Below are 24440 nucleotides of genomic sequence, written 5' to 3'. Positions count from 1 at the left end.
CCTTCATGTTGTCCTCACAAAGACAGGTCTGAAGACTCCCAGACCCCGGGAATAGGCTTTCTCTAGTTCCTTCCCAGTGGCTGACTGAATCATGTCCCTGTCACGGGTTAAAGCTCTGGATTGCATGGGTGTGGCCAGGAGAAACCATGGTATACACACTAAAAATTCCCATCTTGGAGATACTCCTCTTCCCTGGGATCACAGCATACACAACAGAGCTCAGCTCCAGCTGAACCTGAGCTAGATAATCTGCCTTGACAGGCCCCACGCCCGCTGCCGGGTGTCTGTCTCAGCCAACCTGGGAATTCCTGCACAGCCCAAGAGTCTCCTGTTTCATTGCCATCGCACACACATACGGGTCTGGTTTAGGGCAAAGTCCAGTGTTGGAGTGAATGATCCCTCCAGCATCTCCATTACCCCAGTGCATCCCAAAGGCCACTAAAGTACTTGATCTTACTTCATCCCACTCCAATTTTTACTTATGCTGTCTAAGCCCTGGAGGGTCTGAGATACACAAATATGTGCACTTAATACATGGGATTTCTAACCGATGATAACTGTATTAGTCTGTTTTCATGCTGCTTATAAAGACATACCCGAGACTGGGAAGAAAGAGGTTTAATTGGACTTACAGTTCCACATGGCTGGGGAGGCCTCAGAATCATGGCGGCAGGTGAACAGTACTTCTCATGTGGCAGCACAAGAGAGAATGAGGATGAAGCAAAAGCAGAAACCCCTGATAAACCCATTAGATCTCGTGAGACTTATTCACTATCACGAGAATAGCAAGGGAAAGACATGATGTAGTGGAATTCGGTGAGAAAGGAAAGGCAGAGAGTGAAACATGAATGTGGCCCAGCATCTCAGGCCAGCTGAATTCCAGGCTACTACAAACAAAAGACTGTGCTAGTCACCGGGGATATACTGGTGAAAAAAAAAAATGTCTCTGGTTTCATGAAGCTTATATTCTATTAGATGGAGATGACAAATAAATGTATAAGCAAAAGATACAGTAAATAGGATGGGGTGCATGTCAGGTAGAGAATGAAGCAGGGTGTGGAAGCTGGGCATGCGGCTGGTGTGTATGCTGCCTTGTGTTGGATGGCCACGAGGGCTTCCAGTGTCTTCCTGTTTCACATCAACTAAAAGCTGTGGTTTTAAAATGCCTTAAACAACCTGATATGGTTGGCCACCCCCTATGTCTCTAAGCTAATTTCCTACCACCCTGTTTTCAACTGTTCAGCTGCAGTTACCTCGCTGTCCTTCAGTCACACCCACATTCTCCCTCCTTTGCACCTTTGTACTTTCCTTCCCACTATCTGGAAAGCTCCTTCCACCGTAGCCATGTGGCCCATCTCCTCACTTATTTTAGGTCTCTGAGCAAATGTCAGCTCACTTCCGAAGCCCTCGTGGCCATCCAACACAAGGCAGCACACACAACAGCCACATGCCCAGCTTCCACACCCTGCTTCATTCTCTACGTGACATGCACCCCATCCTATTTACTGTATCTTTTACTTATATATTTATTTGTCATCTCCATCTAATAGAATATAAGCTTCATGAAACCAGAGACATTTTTTTTTTCACCACTATATCCCCAGTGACTAGTACAGTCTTTTGTTTGTAGCAGCCTGGAATTCAGCTGGCCTGAGATGGTGGGCCACATTCATGCTCCACTCTCTGCCTTTCCTTTCTCATCGAATTCTTCCACATCACAGCCTTGATCTAGTGATGAGAAAATGCATAACCCACTCTGAGGGTCCTCAAATCAGAGAATGCCTTATTTTTGCATGATATATTTAATAATTACAAAGTCTAAATAAAACAGGCTGGGCACAGTGGCTCACACCTGTAATCCCAGCACGTTGGGAGGCCGAGGTGGGTGGATCACCTGAGGTCAGGAGTTTGAGACCAGCCTGGCCAACATGGTGAAATCCCATCTCTACTAAAAATACAAAAAAATTATCTGGGTATGGTGGCCAGGTGCCTGTAATCCCAGCTACTTGAAAGGCTGAAGCAGGAGAATTGCTTGAACCTGGGAAGTGGAGGTTGCAGTGAGCCGAGATCGCACTATTGCACTTCAGCCTGGGCGACAGAGCAAGACTCTGTCTCAAAATAAATAAATAAAATAAAATAAAATAAACTCTGGTCTGTTTCCAAGTATATTAGGTGCAATATGAATTCCCTTGAAAGCTGGAACTTTCTTCCTACCATTACTTGGGAGAGTCCTAGTGAAATGGACCAAAGACTTGGCCTAGGGAAGAGTCCAGGCTAGGCATGGAAATGGCAAACATGGCTGCTTGCTTGATTGCATTCCAAAGTGGAAGTTCTTTGTTTGTTTGTTTGTTTGTTTGTTTGTTTGTTTTTGTTGCTTGGTGCTACTCAGATTGCTTCTCACTTGTATTATGGATAATATAAATGTAGCCATATGTAAAAACATGTAAGTTAACTATGTCATCTCTGCAACTTTGGCCATATACAACATTTTGGGTTGAATGTGTATAAAATAAAGATTTTCAATACTCTTGTTCAGTTTTCTATCGTGGGGAAATGAAATGAGAATGTTCATAAATTCAGCATTTACTGACTACTGGTTCTTGCTGTCTATAAAAAATTGTACTACACAATGGCTCTAAACTTCATCTCTGCCTTGGTCCATCTTTAAGTCACTCCTCATCTCAGTCTCTCTCCTTATTCTTTCCCCAATCCATCTCATTTATTCTTCTTGGTCTTGGATGGCAGATGAGAGTCTCTTATGTGCTATCTGACCAGATTTCTGATATGAAGATCCTAAAGCTGGTCAGGTCAGTGTCAGGTTCGGAGGTAGGTTGTTGGGAGATCACTAAGCCACTTACCATAAAACTGAATGTGCTTGGAAGATCCTCTTCCTTGGCTCTGTCTTGAGGTTGCTGCAATAACGAGATATAGTTAAGAAACTTCAAAGAGAGAATAAATATGAAAATGGAAAGCTCCAGCTATCCCCTTCCCTCTGTGATCAGCTAATTTGTGACCATCGAAGAGCCAGGTCTGTCCGCCCTGGCAATAGTTTGAACAATTACCCTCACTATACAACTCAGGTGAGACCACAACCATTATTACAATCTGTTCTGGCAATGATGGTTAAAGGTTAAAGGAAATACGTGTCTCTGTGTGCCAGGACCAGCTCAAACAGGTTCCAGGCTCTGCTGGCCCTGTTGAGCTAGGCAGGCTCAAAGCAAATCTAGAAATGTGTTTTGATTCCGTAAGTTACCAGCACAGTTTACTTCTGTCTGGAGTCCTGTCCATCAAGGGGGTTTCCTTTGGAAAGTCTTGAATTTTGAAGAGAGTTGTGCCCAGACGCATTTCTACACATTGTCCCTGCTCTTCCTCCAGATTCAGCTGAGGAAATCCCTCTTCTATTCTCTCCAAATCATGTTTCTGGAATTTTCTGCAAAGAAAATCAATCTATATTTGGAACAATGTAAACCACCAGAGACTGCTAGAGTGTCAAAATGAGTAGTGAGGTAGAAATGCTAGTAAGTGTTTCCACTGTAAGATCTAGCATATAATACACATTGTGAGTGCTCGATGACTTTGTCATTGAGAGCAATGCATTTCTCCCTTTTTCTGAACAACCAAGGATGGATCACACTAGGAAGCAGGTGTTGGCACCTGTCTTCACTAGTACTTGCCACATACTCCATTTATCCTTAGCATCCCAGGCTTCTCAGCACTTCCTGAGCCTGGCTGAAAGTGATGGCTTACGACAGTTGGTGAGAAATATTTCGCTACTGGATATTTTGACTGGAGTCTTTGGGATGATGGCCACTATCAGAGCTGCGTGTCAAAACTTCCTTTCAAACACAGCCAAAGGACTATGCCATTTATTTGAGGCTCAAGGCTTTATATTTTTGAGCTTATGATAGGTGATATTGTGAAACCATAGAAAAGAAAAAAGAAAACACATGACAGTAAATTCTGAGTCCCGTGCATGATTTTTAAGTTGACATCTTAAGTCTGATAATGGATCTCCTGTGTTCTAGCAATAGTGAACTAAAATAAACGATGAGATATTTCAACCTTTACTATGATTTTACTCCAAGAAAAAAAAGTACACATGAACATCGTGCAGATAGACTTCAGATCCTCTTCCCACAACTTGACCATCAGTCAGACAGTCCTACTTGGACAGACTGGGATTTCCGACCTTGTGCATGAGGTCTCAGATCTGTTCATTTAAGCCTAGCAGAAGTTTCCTTGATTATCTGTTATCTGGCCTTCTATCCCAGAGTTTCGTGAAATTATTTTCCATACCGAATTTAAAATGTCACATTGATAATGATCTGGTGGAATTTACATCGTTACTGACACTGTCGTTATTCTGTCCTTAGAGAAAGGGAAGAAAGCCTAAAAATATGAAGACTTAGTGTAATCACCTAAAACCTCCCAGACATTGGCCTATTTTCCATCTGATAGTGTAATATGCAATATGCTTATAATAATAATATGTAATAAAAAGTTCATGATGTGCATTGTTGAATACATATTCCATTGGGGAGTGATAGTTTTTGCTTTACTGAACATTTTTAAAGTACCTAAAAATAAACCATAGCTTTTAGCCCGTACATAACTGAATTTAAAATACTTCATTTCAATAGTATACATTCATGGGGATTATATTGCAACCATTATTTAAACAAGTTTTAAGACACCATATCTGGAAACATTTTATCATATTTGGCATCATTGATTATAGTCAAAAGTTAAAAATGCTGAAGAGTTTAAAATATCCCTTGATTCGGTGTGTTTCATGGCTTTACCTTTGACTTTTTCAGGGTTCTCACAAAGTCGGGTCTCAGCATTTATGCTAGTTTTTTTTTTTTTTTGGACAGGAAGTAGAATTTATTGGTGAGTATTAAGAGGGGGGCAGCATATTGGAAGCCCTCATGAGTGCAGGGCCCGCCACTTGTCCAGAGGGCCACGATTGGGGATGTACTTGACCCCACAGCCATCTGGGATGAGCCACTTCTCAGCCACCATGTCTTCAAATTCATCAGCATTGAACTTGGTGAAGCCCCACTTCTTTGAGATGTGGATCTTCTGGCAGCCAGGAAACTTGAACTTGGCCTTGCGCAGGGCCTCAATCACATGCTCCTTGTTCTGCAGCTTGGTGCTGATGGACACGATAACTTGGCCAATGTGAACCCTGGCCACGGTGCCCTGGGGCTTTCCAAAGGCACCTCGCATGCCTGTTTGGAGTCTGTCAGCCCCAGCACAGGACAACATCTTGTTGATGCGGATGACGTGGAAGGGGTGGAGCCGCACCCGAATATGGAAGCCATCCTTGCCACAACTTTTTACCATGTACTTGTTGGCACAAATTCGGGCAGCCTCTAGGGCTTCAGAGGACAGCTGCTCATATTCATCTGACACCATACGACCAGAGAGCGGAAACTCATCCACTTTTGCCTTCTTCTGCCCCAGGTCAAAAATGCGAATCTTGGCATCAGGGACACCTCGGCAGAAGTGAGACTTTGGGTATGGCTTGTTCTTAACAATACCGGTAACAACGTGCGGGGCGGCGGCCCATGGCGACACCAGAATCTTCAGTGGCACACCAATGGGAAAGAGCCATTTCTGCTAGTTTTTCAATGTTTCTGTGTAGGGCACAGCAGGCCATCTACTGTGTCACTTTGCTGGTGTTCTTCTTTTTATCTTTCCTTCTGTTTTTAAGTTGACTTCCTTTGTTCAGCATTCAATTGGTTACTGTAACCAGCGATTGTTTTCCACCATTCAGACAAAGCTGGTTATGCAGTTTCTTGTTTGGCAGTGTTTCTGTGGGAGAATGGGAGATTGACGCTGCCTCCTCTGTGACTTTGTTGACGTCATTCTCTTGAAGCACAATTCTTTTTTTTTTTTTTTTTTTATTTGAGAGAATACACTTATAAACATGTATACATATATAATCATATATAGTAATTGATGTAATTTTTAATAGAAATTCCTAAATAAGTAGAATTGTTTTTTTTCCTATATTTGGCACAGGGACTATTTTCTTTTTTTTTTTTTTTTTTTTTTTTATTTCACATTTATTTTATTACTAGAGAGTATTTTATTTTTTATTTTTTTTTTTTATTTTTTTTTATTTTTTATTTTTTATTTTTTTTTATTATACTTTAGGGTTTTAGGGTACATGTGCACAATGTGCAGGTTTGTTACATATGTATCCATGTGCCATGTTGATTTCCTGCACCCATTAATTCGTCATTTAGCATTAGGTGTATCTCCTAATGCTGCCCCTCCCCCCTCCCCCCACCCCACAACAGTCCCCGGAGCGTGATGTTCCCCTTCCTGTGTCCATGAGTTCTCATTGTTCAATTCCCACCTATGAGTGAGAACATGTGGTGTTTGGTTTTTTGTCCTTGCGATAGTTTACTGAGAATGATGTTTTCCAGTTTCATCCATGTCCCTACAAAGGACACGAACTCATCATTTTTTATGGCTGCATAGTATTCCATGGTGTATATGTGCCACATTTTCTTAATCCAGTCTATCGTTGTTGGACATTTGGGTTGGTTCCAACTCTTTGCTATTGTGAATAGTGCCGCAATAAACATACGTGTGCATGTGTCTTTATAGCAGCATGATTTATAGTCCTTTGGGTATATACCCAGTAATGGGATGGCTGGGTCAAATGGTATTTCTAGTTCGAGATCCCTGAGGAATCGCCACACTGACTTCCACAATGGTTGAACTAGTTTACAGTCCCACCAACAGTGTAAAAGTGTTCCTATTTCTCCACATCCTCTCCAGCACCTGTTGTTTCCTGACTTTTTAATGATGGCCATTCTAACTGGTGTGAGATGGTATCTCACTGTGGTTTTGATTTGCATTTCTCTGATGGCCAGTGATGAGGAGCATTTCTTCATGTGTTTTTTGGCTGCATAAATGTCTTCTTTTGAGAAGTGTCTGTTCATGTCCTCTGCCCACTTTTTGATGGGGTTGTTTGTTTTTTTCTTGTAAATTTGTTTGAGTTCATTGTAGATTCTGGATATTAGCCCTTTGTCAGATGAGTAGGTTGCAAAAATTTTCTCCCATTGTGTAGGTTGCCTGTTCACTCTGATGATAGTTTCTTTTGCTGTGCAGAAGCTCTTTAGTTTAATGAGATCCCATTTGTCGATTTTGGCTTTTGTTGCCATTGCTTTTGGTGTTTTAGACATGAAGTCCTTGCCCACGCCTATGTCCTGAATGGTATTGCCTAGGTTTTCTTGTAGGATTTTAATGGTTTTAGGTCTAACATATAAGTCTTTAATCCATCTTGAATTAATTTTTGTATAAGGTGTAAGGAAGGGATCCAGTTGCAGCTTTCTACATATAGCTAGCCAGTTTTCCCAGCACCATTTATTAAATAGGGAATCCTTTCCCCATTTCTTGTTTTTGTCAGGTTTGTCAAAGATCAGATAGTTGTAGCTATGCGGCATCATTTCTGAGGGCTCTGTTCTGTTCCATTGATCTATGTCTCTGTTGTGGTATCAGTACCATGCTGTTTTGGTTACTGTAGCCTTGTAGTATAGTTTAAAGTCAGGTAGCGTGATGCCTCCAGCTTTGTTCTTTTGGCTTAGGATTGACTTGGCGATGCGGGCTCTTTTTTGGTTCCATATGAACTTTAAAGTAGTTTTTTCCAATTCTGTGAAGAAAGTCATTGGTAGCTTGATGGGGATGGCATTGAATCTATAAATTACCTTGGGCAGTATGGCCATTTTCACGATATTGATTCTTCCAACCCATGAGCATGGAATGTTCTTCCATTTGTTTGTATCCTCTTTTATTTCATTGAGCAGTGGTTTGTAGTTCTCCTTGAAGAGGTCCTTCACATCCCTGGTAAGTTGGATTCCTAGGTATTTTATTCTCTTTGAAGCAATTGTGAATGGGAGTTCACTCATGATTTGGCTCTCTGTTTGTCTGTTATTGGTGTACAAGAATGCTTGTGATTTTTGTACATTAATTTTGTATCCTGAGACTTTGCTGAAGTTGCTAATCAGCTTAAGGAGATTTTGGGCTGAGACAATGGGGTTTTCTAGATATACAATCATGTCATCTGCAAACAGGGACAATTTGACTTCCTCTTTTCCTAATTGAATACCCTTTATTTCCTTCTCCTGCCTGATTGCTCTGGCCAGAACTTCCAGCACTATGTTGAATAGTAGCGGTGAGAGAGGGCATCCCTGTCTTGTGCCAGTTTTCAGAGGGAATGCTTCCAGTTTTTGCCCATTCAGTATGATATTGGCTGTGGGTTTGTTGTAGATAGCTCTTATTATTTTGAGATACGTCCCATCAATACCTAATTTATTGAGAGTTTTTAGCATGAAGGGTTGTTGAATTTTGTCAAAGGCCTTTTCTGCATCTATTGAGATAATCATGTGGTTTTTGTCTTTGGTTCTGTTTATATGCTGGATTACATTTATTGATTTGCGTATGTTGAACCAGCCTTGCATCCCAGGGATGAAGCCCACTTGATCATGGTGGATAAGCTTTTTGATGTGCTGCTGGATTCGGTTTGCCAGTATTTTATTGAGGATTTTTGCATCAATGTTCATCAAGGATATTGGTCTGAAATTCTCTTTTTTGGTTATGTCTCTGCCAGGTTTTGGTATCAGGACGATGCTGGCTTCGTAAAATGTGTTAGGGAGGATTCCCTCTTTTTCTATCGATTGGAATAGTTTCAGAAGGAATGGTACCAGTTCCTCCTTCTACCTCTGGTAGAATTCAGCTGTGAATCCATCAGGTCCTGGACTCTTTTTGGTTGGTAAGCTATTGATTATTGCCACAATTTCAGAACCTGTTATTGGTCTATTCAGAGATTCAACTTCTTCCTGGTTTAGTCTTGGAAGGGTGTATTTGTCGAGGAATTTATCCATTTCTTCCAGATTTTCTAGTTTATTTGCATAGAGGTGTTTGTAGTATTCTCTGATGGTAGATTGTATTTCTGTGGGATCGGTGGTGATATCCCCTTTTTCGTTTTTTATTGCATCTATTTGATTCTTCTCTCTTTTCTTCTTTATTAGTCTTGCTAGCGGTCCATCAATTTTGTTGATCTTTTCAAAAAACCAGCTCCTAGATTCATTAATTTTTTGAAGGGTTTTTTGTGTCTCTATTTCCTTCAGTTCTGCTCTGATTTTAGTTATTTCTAGCCTTCTGCTAGCTTTTGAATGTGTTTGCTCTTGCTTTTCTAGTTCTTTTAATTGTGATGTTAGGGTGTCAATTTTGGATCTTTCCTGCTTTCTCTTGTGGGCATTTAGTGCTATAAATTTCCCTCTACACACTGCTTTGAACGTGTCCCAGAGATTCTGGTATGTTGTGTCTTTGTTCTCGTTGGTTTCAAAGAACATCTTTATTTCTGCCTTCATTTCTTTATGTACCCAATAGTCATTCAGGAGCAGGTTGTTCAGTTTCCATGTAGTTGAGCGGTTTTGACTGAGTTTCTTAATCCTGAGTTCTAGTTTGATTGCACTGTGGTCTGAGAGACAGTTTGTTATAATCTCTGTTCTTTTACATTTGCTGAGAAGAGCTTTACTTCCAACTATGTGGTCAATTTTGGAATAGGTGTGGTGTGGTGCTGAAAAAAATGTATATTCTGTTGATTTGGGGTGGAGAGTTCTGTAGATGTCTATTAGGTCCACTTTATGTAGAGCTGAGTTCAATTCCTGGATATCCTTGTTAACTTTCTGTCTCGTTGATCTGTCTAATGCTGACAGTGGGGTGTTAAAATCTCCCATTATTATTGTGTGGGAGTTTAAGTCCCTTTGTAGGTCACTGAGGACTTGCTTTATGAATCTGGGTGCTCCTGTGTTGGGTGCATATATATTTAGGAGAGTTAGCTCTTCTTGTTGAATTGATCCCTTTACCATTATGTAATGGCCTTCTTTGTCTCTTTTGATCTTTGTTGGTTTAAAGTCTATTTTATCAGAGACTAGGATTGCAACCCCTGCCTTTTTTTGTTTTCCAGTTGCTTGATAGATCTTCCTCCATCCCTTTATTTTGAGTCTATGTGTGTCTCTGCACGTGAGATGGGTTTCCTGAATACAGCACACTGATGGGTCCTGACTCCTTATCCAGTTTGCCAGTCTGTGTCTTTTGATTGGAGCATTTAGCCCATTTACATTTAACGTGAATATTGTTATGTGTGAATCTGATCCTGTCATTATGATGTTAGTTGGTTATTTTGCTCGTTAGTTGCTATAGTTTCTTCCTAGCCTCGATGGTCTTTACAATTTGGCATGTTTTTGCAGGGGCTGGTACCGGTTGTTCCTTTCCATGTTTAGTGCTTCCTTCAGGAGCTCTTTTAGGGCAGGCCTGGTGGTGACAAAATCACTCAGCGTTTGCTTGTCTGTAAAGTATTTTATTTCTCCTTCACTTATGAAGCTTAGTTTGGCTGGATAGGAAATTCTGGGTTGAAAATTCTTTTCTTTAAGAATGGTGAATATCGGCCCCCACTCTCTTCTGGCTTGTAGAGTTTCTGCTGAGAGATCAGCTGTTAGTCTGATGGGCTTCCCTTTGTGGGTAACCCGACCTTTCTCTCTGGCTGCCCTTAACATTTTTTCCTTCATTTCCACTTTGGTGAATCTGACAATTATGTGTCTTGGAGTTGCCCTTCTCGAGGAGTATCTTTGCGGCGTTCTCTGTATTTCCTGAATCTGAATGCTGGCCTGCCTTGCTAGATTGGGGAAGTTCTCCTGGATAATATCTTGCAGAGTGTTTTCCAACTTGGTTCCATTCTCCCCATCATTTTCAGGTACACCAATCAGACGTAGGTTTGGTCTTTTCACATAGTCCCAAATTTCTTGGAGGCTTTGTTCATTTCTTTTTATTCTTTTTTCTCTAAACTTCCCTTCTCTCTTCATTTCATTCATTTCATCTTCTATCAGCGATACCCTTTCTTCCAGTTGATCGCATCTGCTACTGAGGCTTCTGCATTCTTCGCGTAGTTCTCGAAACTTGGCTTTCAGCTCCATCATCTCCTTTAAGCCCTTCTCTCCATTGGTTATTCTAGTTATCCATTCTTCTAATTTTTTTTCAAAGTTTTTAACTTCTTTGCTATTGTTTTGAATTTCCTCTCGTAGCTCAGAGTAGTTTGATCTTCTGAAGCCTTCTTCTCTCAACTCATCAAAGTCATCCTCCATCCAGCTTTGTTCCGTTGCTGGTGAGGAACTGCGTTCCTTTGGAGGAGGAGAGGTGCTCTGTTTTTTAGAGTTTCCAGTTTTTTTGGTCTGTTTTTTCCCCATCTTTGTGGTTTTGTCTACTTTTTGTCTTCGATGATGGTGATGTACAGATGGGTTTTTGGTGTGGATGTCCTTTCTGTTTGTTAATTTTCCTTCTACCAGACAAGAGCCTCAGCTGCAGGTCTGTTGGAGTTTACTAGAGGTCCACTCCAGACCCTGTTTGGCTGGGTGTCAGCACCGGTGGCTGCAGAACAGCGGATTTTCGTGAGACCACAAATTCAGCTGTCTGATAGTTCCTCTGAAAGTTTTGTCTCAGAGGAGTACCCGGTTGAATGAGGTGTCAGTCTGTCCCACTGGGGGGGTGCCTCCCAGTTAGGCTGCTCAGGGGTGAGGGACCCACTTTAGGAGGCAGTCTGTCCGTTCTCAGATCTCCAGCTGCGTGCTGGGAGAACCACTACTCTCTTCAAAGCTGTCAGTCAGACAGGGACATTTAAGGCTGTGGAGGTTCTCGCTGAGTTTTTGGTTGTCTGTGCCCTGCCCCCAGAGGTGGAGCCTACAGAGGCAGGCGGGCCTCCTTGAGCTGTGGTGGGCTCCACCCAGTTCGAGCTTCCTGGCTGCTTTGTTTACCTAAGCAAGCCTGGGCAATGGCGGGCGCCCCTCCCCCAGCCTCGTTGCCGCCTTGCAGCGTGATCTCAGACTGCTGTGCTAGCAATCAGCAAGACTCTGTGGGCATAGGACCCTCCGAGCCAGGTGCGGGACACAATCTCCTAGTGTGCCGTTTTCCAGGCCCGTTGGAAAAGCGCAGTATTAGGACGGGACTGACCCGATATTCCAGGTGCCGTCTGTTTTCCCTTTCTTTGACTAGGAAAGGGAACTCCCTGACCCCTTGCGCTTCCCGAGTGAGGCAATGCCTCGCCCTGCTTCGGCTCGCGCACAGTGCGCTTCACCGACTGTCCTGCACCCACTGTTAGGCACTCCCTAGTGAGATGAAACCGGTACCTCAAGCAGAAATGCAGAAATCACCCGTCTTCTGTGTCGCTGGGGCTGGGAGCTGGAGACCGGAGCTGTTCCTATTCGGCCATCTTGGCTCCACCCTCGGCACCTGAAGCACAATTCTTAAGCAGATGACAGTGTCTCTCTGCCCAGTCCTCCCACACGTATGTGATCTTGCAGACGGCTACCCAACAGACTCATAAAAGCTCAACCTCCAAGCCTCATGTCAGAGATCATACAGAGAGACTGAAAGAGCCTGGGAGGGCTGCTTCTCTGGAAGAGCCAGTGACCATCACCCAGCAGCTACTACGTGGACTGACTGCCTGACCACACGCAACCCGTAACCCCAACACTGGCTGCCCACTTCTTATGGCTTATGGGGTCTTTAATTAATTCCTCTGTTGAGCTGTACTGCAACGTGTCTGGGAAACTATGTTTTGTATTACGATAAGCCACAACCACAAGCCAAAATAAAGAATTTTTGAAAATCAGATAGTTATGTAACCATAAATTTTTTAAAAATCAGATAGCTTTGTAACTAAATAAGATCTCAAGATCTTATTACAATGATTAATTCTCCGGCATATCCCACCCAAGGGGTATCACTCTAGGCTTAAGAACATCATTCTGTGAGAAAATACAGTCATCACTCAGTAACTGTAGTGGTTTGGTTCCAGGATCTCCAGCAGACACCAAAATCCACAGATGCTCAAGTCCCTCATACAAAATGGCATAGTATTTGCATATAACTTATGCACATCTTCCCATATGCCTTAAATTATCTCTAGATTATAATACTTAAAATAAAGCAAATGCTATGCAATAGGAAAATAAAGCAAATGCTATGCAAATAGGAAAAGAAATATGTATGTGCATGTACAGTACAGACACAACTCTGCTTTTTTATCTGAATCCATGCATGTGGAACCCATGTACACAGGGGACCAACTGTAACGGTCTGGGAAAAGCATGCTTCACTTCAGGGATGTGTGGTAATGTTGCTGTTGTCTTATCAGTAGAAAGCAAGTCTTCCCTCACAGTTGTTGGGTAGAGGCCAGCTTGCACACTGAAACGAACAGCAGAGAAGGCCGGGAGTGCTTCATGGCTCTCCATAAGGAATTGCAAATTTGTGGGATGAACATATTGACAATGAGGGTTTTCTAAATATGGATTTTAATTGGTGTCATGTCTTGAATTTATAGAAGCACGTATTCCAGTGAGCTGTAAGCACAACTCCAGTACTCTTTTCCTTCCTTCTCAAGGCACCTCTGTGAAGCAGGCCAAGGCCAAGCATGGTGGTGCTTTGACTGATGGATAGAGGCAGTGAGCGTGAGCCACCAGGCAGTGGAAAGCAGATGAAACCAGCATGGACGGCCATTCCCTGCTCTGTGTAACTGGTGCTCTTCTGTCTCACCACAAGGTTTGGCAGGAGGTGGTTTTCTCAGGCAATGACCCAATGCCCCAGGAAATACGCGAGGACCCAGCTCAGTAGTACCTTGAGGAAGCACATTTAAGTGTCTGGTATACACAAAAGAAGATATACACACTCTTTATTAAGGGCATACTGTGTGCCAAACATTGTGTTAAGCAACAGTTTATAGACACGAGTCGACTTAATCTTTTGGAAAACCTGAAGATGGGGTTACTCTAATTATCTTCATGTTACGCATGAGGAAACTACCACTTGGATGGAACAAACAAACATTTGAGATCACGTGGCTGGTAAGTGGTAAACTGGGATAACATAGACAGGCAGTCCATTTGATCCTGTCTTTCAGGTGAGCTGGGCAGCCTCTTACCAGGTGTCTATGAAATCTCAGCAGCAGCAGGGCTGACATTTGAGCCTTTATGAGCAGGTGAAAACACTGGTACTTACAGGGAAGGGCTTAGATTGCCACACACTTGATGGAATAACCATGTTTAACTTAATGCAGCCCACGAAACTGTATATAAGAATTGCATGTGCCTTTGAGTCCGTCACCAAGGATAGAACTCGTATAGAATATACTTAGACCTCAAAAAGCATGTATTCAGCCATTGGTAGTTTTATGTAGCTCTATCAAATGTATGATTAATAGACAGATTAGGTGTTTCCTCTAAAAGTAAAATTGGTAATTTTTATAATAAAATACATTTATAAATAAGTCTATTCATTAATGGTTGTTTTCTTTATTTTTTATTGACAAAAATTATATATATTTATGGTAAAACATGATGTTTTGAAATATTTATACATTGTGGAATGGTTAAAGAGAGCTAATTAACATATGCATTACCTCACATGTTTATCTCTCTTTTATTGTAATAAGGCACTTAAAAATCTAATCTCTTAGTAATTTTCAAGTATACAACACATTGTTGTTAATTATGGTCCTCAAGTTGAATTTATTTCTCCTGTCTAACTGAACTTTGTACCCTTTGACCAGCCTCTCCCTCGTCCTCCTCACCCTCTACCCTCTGTTCCTGGTAGGCACTGTTCTGCTTTCTGCTGCTATGAAACTTTGTAGATTCCACATATAAGTGAGGTCATTACAGTACTTGTCTTTCTGTGCCTGGATTATTTTACTTAACGTATTGTCTTCCAGGTTAATTCATGTTGTCACAAATGAAAAGATTTACTTTTTTAAGGCTGAGTAGTATTCCATTTTGTATATACAACACATTATTTTTATCCACTTATCAGTGATGGACACTTCATAACCATTTATCAGAGATAGACTGATTTCATAACTTAGCTGTTGTGAATAATGATGGGATGACCATGGGAATGCAGGTATTTCTTTGACGTACTGAAATATGTTTCAGTATGTTTCTTTTGTTCATTTGGATAAATACCCAGTATGGGATTGCTGGATCCTATAATAGTTCTATTTTTAATATTTTGAGGACTCTCCATACTGCTTTCCATAACATCTGTACTAATCATATTCCCAGCAAAAGTATACAAAGGTTCCCTTTTCTCCACACCTTCAACAACAGTAATGGGTGTGAGGTGATATTTTATTGTAGTTTTAATTTGCATTTCACTGATGATTAGTAGTGAGCATTTTTTCATACACCTGTTGGCCATTTGTATGTCTTCTTCTGAGAAATGTCTACTCAGGTCTGTATTAGTCCATTTCCACATTGCAATGAAGAAATACCTGAAACTGGGTAATTTATAAAGAAAAGAGATTTAATTGGCTCATGGTTCCACAGGCTGTACAGGAAGCATGGTGCTGGCATCTGCTCCACTTCTGGGGAGGCCTCAGGAAACTTTCAATCAGGGCAGGAAGCAAAGGGGGAGCAAGGCATCTTACACGGCAGGAGCAGGAGAAAGAGGGGAAGGGAGGTGCCACACACTTTTAAACAACCAGATCTCACAAGAACTCACTATCCCAAGATCAGCACAAGGGGATGGTGCAAACCATTCTTGAGAAATCCACCTTCATGATCCAATCGCCTCCCACCAGGCCCCACCTTCAACATTGAGGATTATAATTTGACATGAGATTTGGTCAGGGACACAGATCCAAACCACATCAAGGTCATTTGTCCATTTTTAAGTTTGATTGTTTTCATGCTGTGGACTTATTTCAGTTCCTCATATATTTTGGATTTGGGCCCCTTATCAGATGTATGATTTGCAAATATTATCTCCCATTCCATTGGTTGTCTCTTCACTCTATTGGTTGTTTCCTCTGCTATGCAGACGCTTTTTACTTTCATGTAATCTCACTTCTCTGTTTTTGCTTTTGTTGCCTGTGCTTTTGGAGTCATATCCAAAAGTTATTTTCCAAATAAAAAGTGTCATGAGGCATTCCCCATTTTCTTCTAGTATTCTTATATTTTCAGGTCTTACATTTAAGATCATTTTGAGTTGATTTTTGTGTGTGGTATACGATAAGGGTCCTTTTTTGTTTGTTTGTTTGTTTTTGCATGTACCTATCCAATTGTCTCAACACAATTTATTGAAGAGAGTATACTTTACCCATTGTGTATTCCTAGCACCTTTGTCAAAGATTAGTTGACTATACATGCATGGGTTTATTTCTGGGATCTCTATTCTGTTCCATTCTGTCCATGTGTGTGTTTTTAGGTCAGTGCCATAGGTCAAAGCAATGGCTTTGTAATATAATTTCAAATCAGGAAGTGTGATGCCTTCAGCTTTGCTCTTCTTGCTCAGGACTACTTTAGCTATTCAGGGTTTTTCTGGTTCCGTACAAATTTTAGGACTTTTTTTTCTATTTCTGGGTAAAATGTCCTCAAAATTTTGATAGGGAATGCATTAAATCTGTAGATCACTTTGGGTAGTATGAACATTTTAACAATATTAAATTTAACAATATTCTAACCTGTGAACTTGCTATATCTTCTCATTATTTGTGTCTTCTTTAGCTTCTTTTATCAATGACTTGTTCTCAAAGTCCTTCACCTCTTTTGTTTATTTCTAAGTATTTTATTATTTTTGATGCTGTTGTAAATGAAGTTGTTTCCTTACTTTCTATTTTGGATAGTTCATGCCAGCATACAGAAATGCAATATTTAAAGAAGAATTCCTAGCAATCCTTCTCAAATGCTTCAAAAAAACTGAAAAAAACTTCCAAATTCCTATAATGAGAAAAACATTACCCCCAATAGGATACCTGATTTCCATTTCTATGCCCCATTCACTGGGAGGAAGATATGCAACCCTGGATAGCCAGTTTTCCCAGCACCATTTATTAAACAGGGAATCCTTTCCCCATTGCTTGTTTTTGTCAGGTTTGTCAAAGATCAGACAGTTGTAGATATGTGGCGTTATTTCTGAGGGCTCTTTTCTGTTCCATTGATCTATATCTCTGTTTTGGTACTAGTACCATGCTGTTATGGTTACTCTAGCCTTGTAGTATAGTTTGAAGTCAGGTAGCAAGATGCCTCCAGCTTTGTTCTTTTGGGATAGGATTGACTTGGCGATGCGGGCTCTTTTTTGGTTCCATATGAACTTTAAAGTAGTTTTTTCCAATTTTGTGAAGAAAGTCATTGGTAGCTTGATAGGGATGGCATTGAATCTATAAATTACCTTGGACAGTATGGCCATTTTCACGATATTGATTCTTCCTATCTATGAGCATGGAATGTTCTTCCATTTGTTTGTATCCTCTTTTATTTCATTAAGCAGTGCTTTGTAGTTCTCCTTGAAGAGGTCCTTCACGTCCCTTGTAAGTTGGATTCCTAGGTGTTTTATTCTCTTTGAAGCAATTGTGAATGGTAGTTCACTCATGATTTGGCTCTCTGTTTGTCTGTTATTGGTGTATAAGAATGCTTGTGATTTTTGTACATTGATTTTGTATCCTGAGACTTTGCTGAAGTTGCTCATCAGCTTAAGGAGATTTTGGGCTGAGACAATGAGGTTTTCTAGATATACAATCATGTCATCTGCAAACAGAGACAATTTGACTTCCTGTTTTCCTAATTGAATACCCTTTATTTCCTTCTCCTGCCTAATTGCCCTGGCCAGAACTTCCAACACTATGTTGAATAGGAGTGGTGAGAGAGGGCATCCCTGTCTTGTGCCAGTTTTCAAAGGGAATGCTTCCAGTTTTTGCCCATTCAGTATGATATTGGCTGTGGGTTTGTCATAGATAGCTCTTATTATTTTGAGATACGTCCCATCAATACCTAATTTATTGAGAGTTTTTAGCATGAAGGGTTGTTGAATTTTGTCAAAGGCCTTTTCTGCACCTATTGAGATAATCATGTGGTTTTTGTCTTTGGTTCTGTTTATATGCTGGATTACATTTATTGATTTGCATATGTTGAACCAGCCTTGCATCCCAGGGATGAAGACCACTTGATCGTGGTAGATAAGCTTTTTGATGTGCTGCTGGATTTGGTTTGCCAGTATTTTACTGAGGATTTTTGCATCAAAGTTCATCAAGGATATTGGTCTAAAATTCTCTTTTTTGGTTGTGTCTCTGCCCGGCTTTGGTATCAAGATGATGCTGGCCTCATAAAACGAGTTAAGGAGGATTCCCTCTTTTTCTATCGATTGGAATAGTTTCAGAAGGAATGGTACCAGTTCCTCCTTTTACCTCTGGTAGAATTCAGCTGTGAATCCATCTGGTCCTGGACTCTTTTTGGTTGGAAAGCTATTGATTATTGCCACAATTTCAGAGCCTGTTACTGGTCTATTCATAGATTCAACTTCTTCCTGGTTTAGTCTTGGGAGGGTGTATGTGTTGAGGAATTTATCCATTTCTTCTAGATTTTCTAGTTTATTTGCATAGAGGTGTTTGTAGTATTCTCTGATGGTAGTTTGTATTTCTGTGGGATTGGTGGTGATATCCCCTGTATCATTTTTTATTGCGTCTATTTGATTCTTCTCTCTTTTCTTCTTTATTAGTCTTGCTAGTGGTCTATCAATTTTGTTGATCTTTTCAAAAAACCAGCTCCTGGATTCATTAATTTTTTGAAGGGTTTTTTTGTGTCTCTATTTCCTTCAGTTCTGCTCTGATTTTAGTTATTTCTTGCCTTCTGCTAGCTTTTGAATGTGTTTGCTCTTGCTTTTCCAGTTCTTTTAATTGTGATGTTAGGGTGTCAATTTTGGATCTTTCCTGCTTTCTCTTGTAGACATTTAGTGCTATAAATTTCCCTCTACACGCTGCTTTGAATGTGTCCCAGAGATTCTGGTATGTTGTGTCTTTGTTCTCGTTGGTTTCAAAGAACATCTTTATTTCTGCCTTCATTTCGTTATGTACCCAGCAGTCATTCAGGAGCAGGTTGTTCAGTTTCCATGTACTTAAGCGGTTTTGAGTGAGTTTCTTAATCCTGAGTTCTAGTTTGATTGCACTGTGGTCTGAGAGACAGTTTGTTATAATTTCTATTCTTTTACATTTGCTGAGGAGAGCTTTACTTCCAACTATGTGGTCAATTTTGGAATGGTGTGGTGTGGTGCTGAAAAAAATGTATATTCTGTTGATTAGGGGTGGAGAGTTCTGTAGATGTCTATTAGGTCTGCTTGGTGCAGAGCTGAGTTCAATTCCTGGATATCCTTGTTGACTTTCTGTCTCGTTGATCTGTCTGATGTTGACAGTGGGTTGTTAAAGTCTCCCATTATTATTGTGTGGGAGTCTAAGTCTCTTTGTAGATCACTCAGGACTTGCTTTATGAATCTGGGTGCTCCTGTATTGGGTGCATATATATTTAGGATAGTTAGCTCTTCTTGTTGAATTGATCCCTTTACCATTATGTAATGGCCTTCTTTGTCTCTTTTGATCGTTGTTGGTTTAAAGTCTGTTTTATCAGAGACCAGGATTGCAACCCCTGCCTTTTTTTGTTTTCCATTTGCTTGGTAGATCTTCCTCTATCCTTTTATTTTGAGCCTATGTGTGTCTCTGCATGTGCGATGGGTTTCCTGAATACAGCACACTGATGGGCCTTGACTCTTTATCCAGTTTGCCAGTCTGTGTCTTTTAATTGGAGCATTTAGTCCATTTACATTTAAAGTTAATATTGTTATATGTGAATTTGATCCTGTCATTATGATGTCAGCTGGTTATTTTGCTCATTAGTTGATGCAGTTTCTTCCTAGCCTCGATGATCTTTACAATTTGGCATGATTTTGCAGTGGCTGGTACTGGTTCTTCCTTTCCATGTTTAGTGCTTCCTTCAGGAGCTCTTTTAGGGCAGGCCTGGTGGTGACAAAATCTCTCAGTATTTGCTTGTCTCTAAAGTATTTTATTTCTCCTTCACTTATGAAGTTTAGTTTGGCTGGATATGAAATTCTGGGTTGAAAATTCTTTTCTTTAAGAATGTTGAATATTGGCCCCCACTCTCTTCTGGCTTGTAGAGTTTCTGCCAAGAGATCAGCTGTTAGTCTGATAGGCTTCCGTTTGTGGGTAACCTGACCTTTCTCTCTGGCTGCTCTTAACATTTTTTCCTTCATTTCAACTTTCGTGAATCTGACAATTATGTGTCTTGGAGTTGCTCTTCTCAAGGAGTATCTTTGTGGTGTTCTCTGTATTTCCTGAATCTGAATGTTTGCCTGCCTTGCTAGATTGGGGAAGTTCTCCTGGATAATACCCTGCAGAGTGTTTTCCAACTTGGTTCCATTCTCCCTGTCACTTTCAGGTACACCAATCAGACGTAGATTTGGTCTTTTCACATAGTCCCATATTTCTTGGAGGCTTTGTTCATTTCTTTTTATTCTTTTTTCTCTAGACTTCCCTTCTTGCTTCATTGCATTCATTTCATCTTCCATCGCTGATACCCTTTCTTCTAGTTGATCGCATCGGCTCCTGAGGCTTCTGCATTCTTCACGTAGTTCTCGAGCCTTGGCTTTCAGGTCCATCAGCTCCTTTAAGCACTTCTCTGTATTGGTTATTCTAGTTATACATTCATCTAATTCTTTTTCAAAGTTTTTAACTTCTTTGCCTTTGTCTTGAATTTCCTCCTGTAGCTTGGAGTAGTTTGATCGTCTGAAGCCTTCTTCTCTCAACTCGTCAAAGTCATCCTCCATCCAGCTTTGTTCCGTTGCTGGTGAGGAACTGTGTTCCTTTGGAGGAGGAGAGGTGCTCTGCTTTTTAGAGTTTCCAGTTTTTCTGCTCTGTTTTTTCCCCATCTTTGTGGTTTTATCTACTTTTGGTCTTTGATGATGGTGATATACAGATGGGTTTTTGGTGTGGATGTCCTTTCTGTTTGTTAGTTTTCCTTCTAACAGACAGGACCCTCAGCTGCAGGTCTGTTGGAGTTTGCTAGAGGTCCACTCCAGACACTGTTTGCCTGGGTGTCAGCAGCGGTGGCTGTAGAACAGCGGATTTTTCGTGAACCACAAATGCTGCTGTCTGATAGTTCCTCTGGAAGTTTTGTCTCAGGGGAATACCCGGCCATGTGAGGTGTCAGTCTGCCCCTACTGGGTGGTGCCTCCCAGTTAGGCTGCTCGGGGGATCAGAGACCCACTTGAGGAGGCAGTCTGCCTGTTCTCAGATCTCCAGCTGCGTGCTGGGAGAACCACTACTCTCTTCAAAGCTGTCAGTCAGACAGGGACATTTAAGCCTGCAGAGGTTACTGCTGTCTTTTTGTTTGTCTGTGCCCTGCCCCCTGAGGTAGAGCCTACAGAGGCAGGCAGGCCTCCTTGAGCTGTGGTGGGCTCCACCCAGTTCGAGCTTCCTGGCTGCTTTGTTTACCTAATCAAGCCTGGGCAATGGTGGGCGCCCCTCCCCCAGCCTCGCTGCCACCTTGCAGTTTAATCTCAGACTGCTGTGCTAGCTATCAGCGAGACTCCATGGGCGTAGGACCCTCTGAGCCAGATACGGGACATAATCTCCTGGTGTGCCGTTTTTTAAGCCTGTCGGAAAAGCGCAGTATTAGGGTGGGGGTGACCTGATTTTCCAGGTGCCGTCTGTCACCCCTTTCTTTGACTAGGAAAGGAAACTCCCTGACCCCTTGCACTTCCCAAGTGAGGCAATGCCTCGCCCTGCTTTGCCTTGCACACGGTGTGCTGCACCCACTGTCCTGCACCCACTGTCTGGCACTCCCTAGTGAGATGAACCCAGTACTTCAGATGGAATTGCAGAAATCACCCGTCTTCTGCGTCGCTCACGCTGGGAGCTGTATAACAGAGCTGTTCTTATTCTGCCATCTTGGCTCCACCCCCAAAATTTGTTATTTTTTATTCAATTGGCCTTTAGTGAGAACCCATGTGATTGCTACATGTACTTTTTAAAAACTGTGGTAAAATACACATAACATAAAATTTCCCATCATAATCATTTTTAAGTCTGCAGTTGAGTAGCATTAAGTATATTCATATTGTTGTGATACTATTGCCATCCATCTTCAGAACTTTATTCATCTATTCACAAACTGAAACTCTGTCTTCATTAAACATCAACCCCCATCACCCCCATCCCAAAACCCCAGCCCTGGCAACCACGATTCAACTTCCTGTCTCTCTGAATTTGACCATTCTGGGCACCTCATATAAGTGGAATCATACAATATTTGTTCTTTTGTTACTAGCTTATTTCATTAAGCATAATGTCTTCAAGATTCATCCATGTGGTAGCATGTGTCCGAAGTTCCTTCCTTTTTAAGGCTGAATCATATTCCATTGGATGTATACACCATTGTTGAGAGAGGGGTGTTGAAATTTCAAATTATAATTATGGATTTGTCTATTGCTCCTTTTAAGTCTATGAGTTTTTGCTTTACATATTTTATATTTTTGTTGTTTGATGCATACACACTTAGAATTGTTATATCTTCTTGCTGGATTAATTCTTTTATCATTATATAATGCTCCTCTATGTCTCTGATAATTTTTTTTCTCTGATGTCTACTTTATCTCTCTTCCCATCCCTTCCTTCTGGACTCACCCTCACTCCAGTGCCCTAGTGCTAGAAAAGAGGAGGTGATTTGCCTCATGAACATGAAGATGTGGATGCTGCATGATCAGAAGTCTGTCTTGTCCACTTGGGTATTCACTGAAAGACAACTTGGTTAACATAATGAACCTTTATGAGTAGAAATTTAAAGCAGAAAAGCAGAGAAGGGAAGAATACTCACCCCAAGTAGAGCAGATACTTTTAGAGGAAAGACCTTTCTTATTGACCCATAAATCACACTTCTTAAGATGTTTGATCTCAGTAAAATAAAGTCCATTTATTGGAAAATACACCTCAAATGCAGAGTAAACCATCAGGACACAGTCAAGAAGTGAGAGCTACTTATGAAACAATAGTTTAGCATTATGCTTTAAGCTAATGTCTACAGATATAATCTGTTCCTCCATAAAATCTTAACAAATAATAGTGATAATGTTTTACAAACCCTAACAAAGTTTCTCTGAGGTAGTTTACTTGAAGAGTATGATAATAGAACTCATTGACAATCACTTACTCTGCTGTTCCAGTTTCTGCATAAACTCTGGTCTTTCTTTCAGATTCTTGGCCTTCCTTTCCAGTTGTCAATTTTGACAAATCACATTTGGTTAATCAAGCTAAGATCTTAAGACCACGTAAATACTAATATAATTAACTGATTTGGCCAGGCTCTGTGGCTCACGTCTGTAATCCCAGCACTTTGGGAGGCCGAGGCGAGTGGATCACCTGAGGTCAGGAGTTTGAGACCAGCCTGGCCAATACGGTGAAACCACGTCTCTACTAAAATTACAAAACAAAACAAAACAAAACAAAAATTAGCTGGGTGTAGTGGCAGGCACCTGGAGTCCCAGCTACTCGGGAGGCTAAGGCGGGGAATCACTGGAACCCAGCAGGCAGAGGTTGCAGTGAGCCGAGATCACATCACTTCATAGCAAGACTCCATATAAAAATTTAAAAAAAATTAATTGATTTCTCTCCCTTGGTGCTCTTGCAGCAGATAACACAAAGTTTAATTTTGCTAAAGAACTAAAGAAATAGTGTTCTTTATCCAAAGCTGGAGTCTGAGCTGGGAACCTGGCTGGAGGACTCCGCAGACATTGAGCAACGCTCGTCCACTGGCCCTTTGGCTCTAGGATCGGCTGAGGGCACCATGCTGAACCCCTCTGGGAGAGTAGTGCCTTGTGTGTGTCAATCCAGGCCTAGGCTGGGACTGACTTCTTTTCCACGCCTACATCACAATTGGGATTATGTAAAATGGTTATGAGTTCTGTCTCCTCATGAGCCTCAGGCCTGGCTGAGGCCAGAAGTGTGGAGCGCCAGCGTGACAGTTGCTCCCTCAAACCTGTCGTCCGCCTTTCACCTCTGTGCTTACTCATTACGAATTTCTTTTTATCTGAAAGTAATTCCGAATATATTTTTAAGTTTTTGAATAATTTAAAGCATCAAAAGAAAGTCGTTAACAACCAACACTAAACCCCAAGGTCACACACACACACACACACACCCCTAATTTTTCTGGTTGGAATGTCCTGAAATAAATTCCTATAGTGAGTCAATTTACTGTCCTTAGCCAAGTTTATGCCGGTGCCTAGCCAGAAACCGAAGACCTCCCTGAGGCAGCACAGCCCGTGAGAAGCCCTGGATGAGAAGTTGGGGGCTTCAGGAGATGCATTCGACCCCGCACAAACTCAATGCACAATGTCAGGTGAGCAATTACATTTCTTTACACCCACCATCCCTTCAGCAAAATGAGGGTGGGACTCAGGGGTGAGTACAATCCATTCCTGAACTAAAAGTGTGTGACTCTAGAATAAAAATAAAATCTTGAATTAAAATTCCTTGAACAGGCTGGGCGCGGTGGCTCACGCCTATAATCCCAGCACTTTGGGAGGCCAAAGCAGGT

At 41.4% G+C, this 24440-nt stretch overlaps 1 long non-coding RNA gene and 1 pseudogene across 1 annotated transcript; both read right to left on the bottom strand.

Annotated features, from left to right (window-relative positions):
• Positions 1-2826: 2826 nt before the first annotated feature.
• LOC134736947 (uncharacterized) lies at positions 2827-23209 on the bottom strand. The gene is made up of 3 exons (XR_010121453.1): positions 23055-23209; positions 3254-3430; positions 2827-2912 (listed from the first exon to the last, which is right to left on the bottom strand). It is a non-coding gene; the product is annotated as an uncharacterized lncRNA (long non-coding RNA).
• On the bottom strand, positions 4854-5677 carry LOC129460983 (large ribosomal subunit protein uL16-like; annotated as a pseudogene).
• Positions 23210-24440: the final 1231 nt, after the last annotated feature.

The sequence above is a fragment of the Symphalangus syndactylus genome, chromosome 1, assembly GCF_028878055.3.
Source record: "Symphalangus syndactylus isolate Jambi chromosome 1, NHGRI_mSymSyn1-v2.1_pri, whole genome shotgun sequence".
Taxonomy (NCBI): Eukaryota; Metazoa; Chordata; class Mammalia; order Primates; family Hylobatidae; genus Symphalangus; species Symphalangus syndactylus.
The sequence above is the reverse complement of the archived record's forward strand: the minus strand, read 5'-3'. Positions and strand labels throughout refer to the sequence as shown.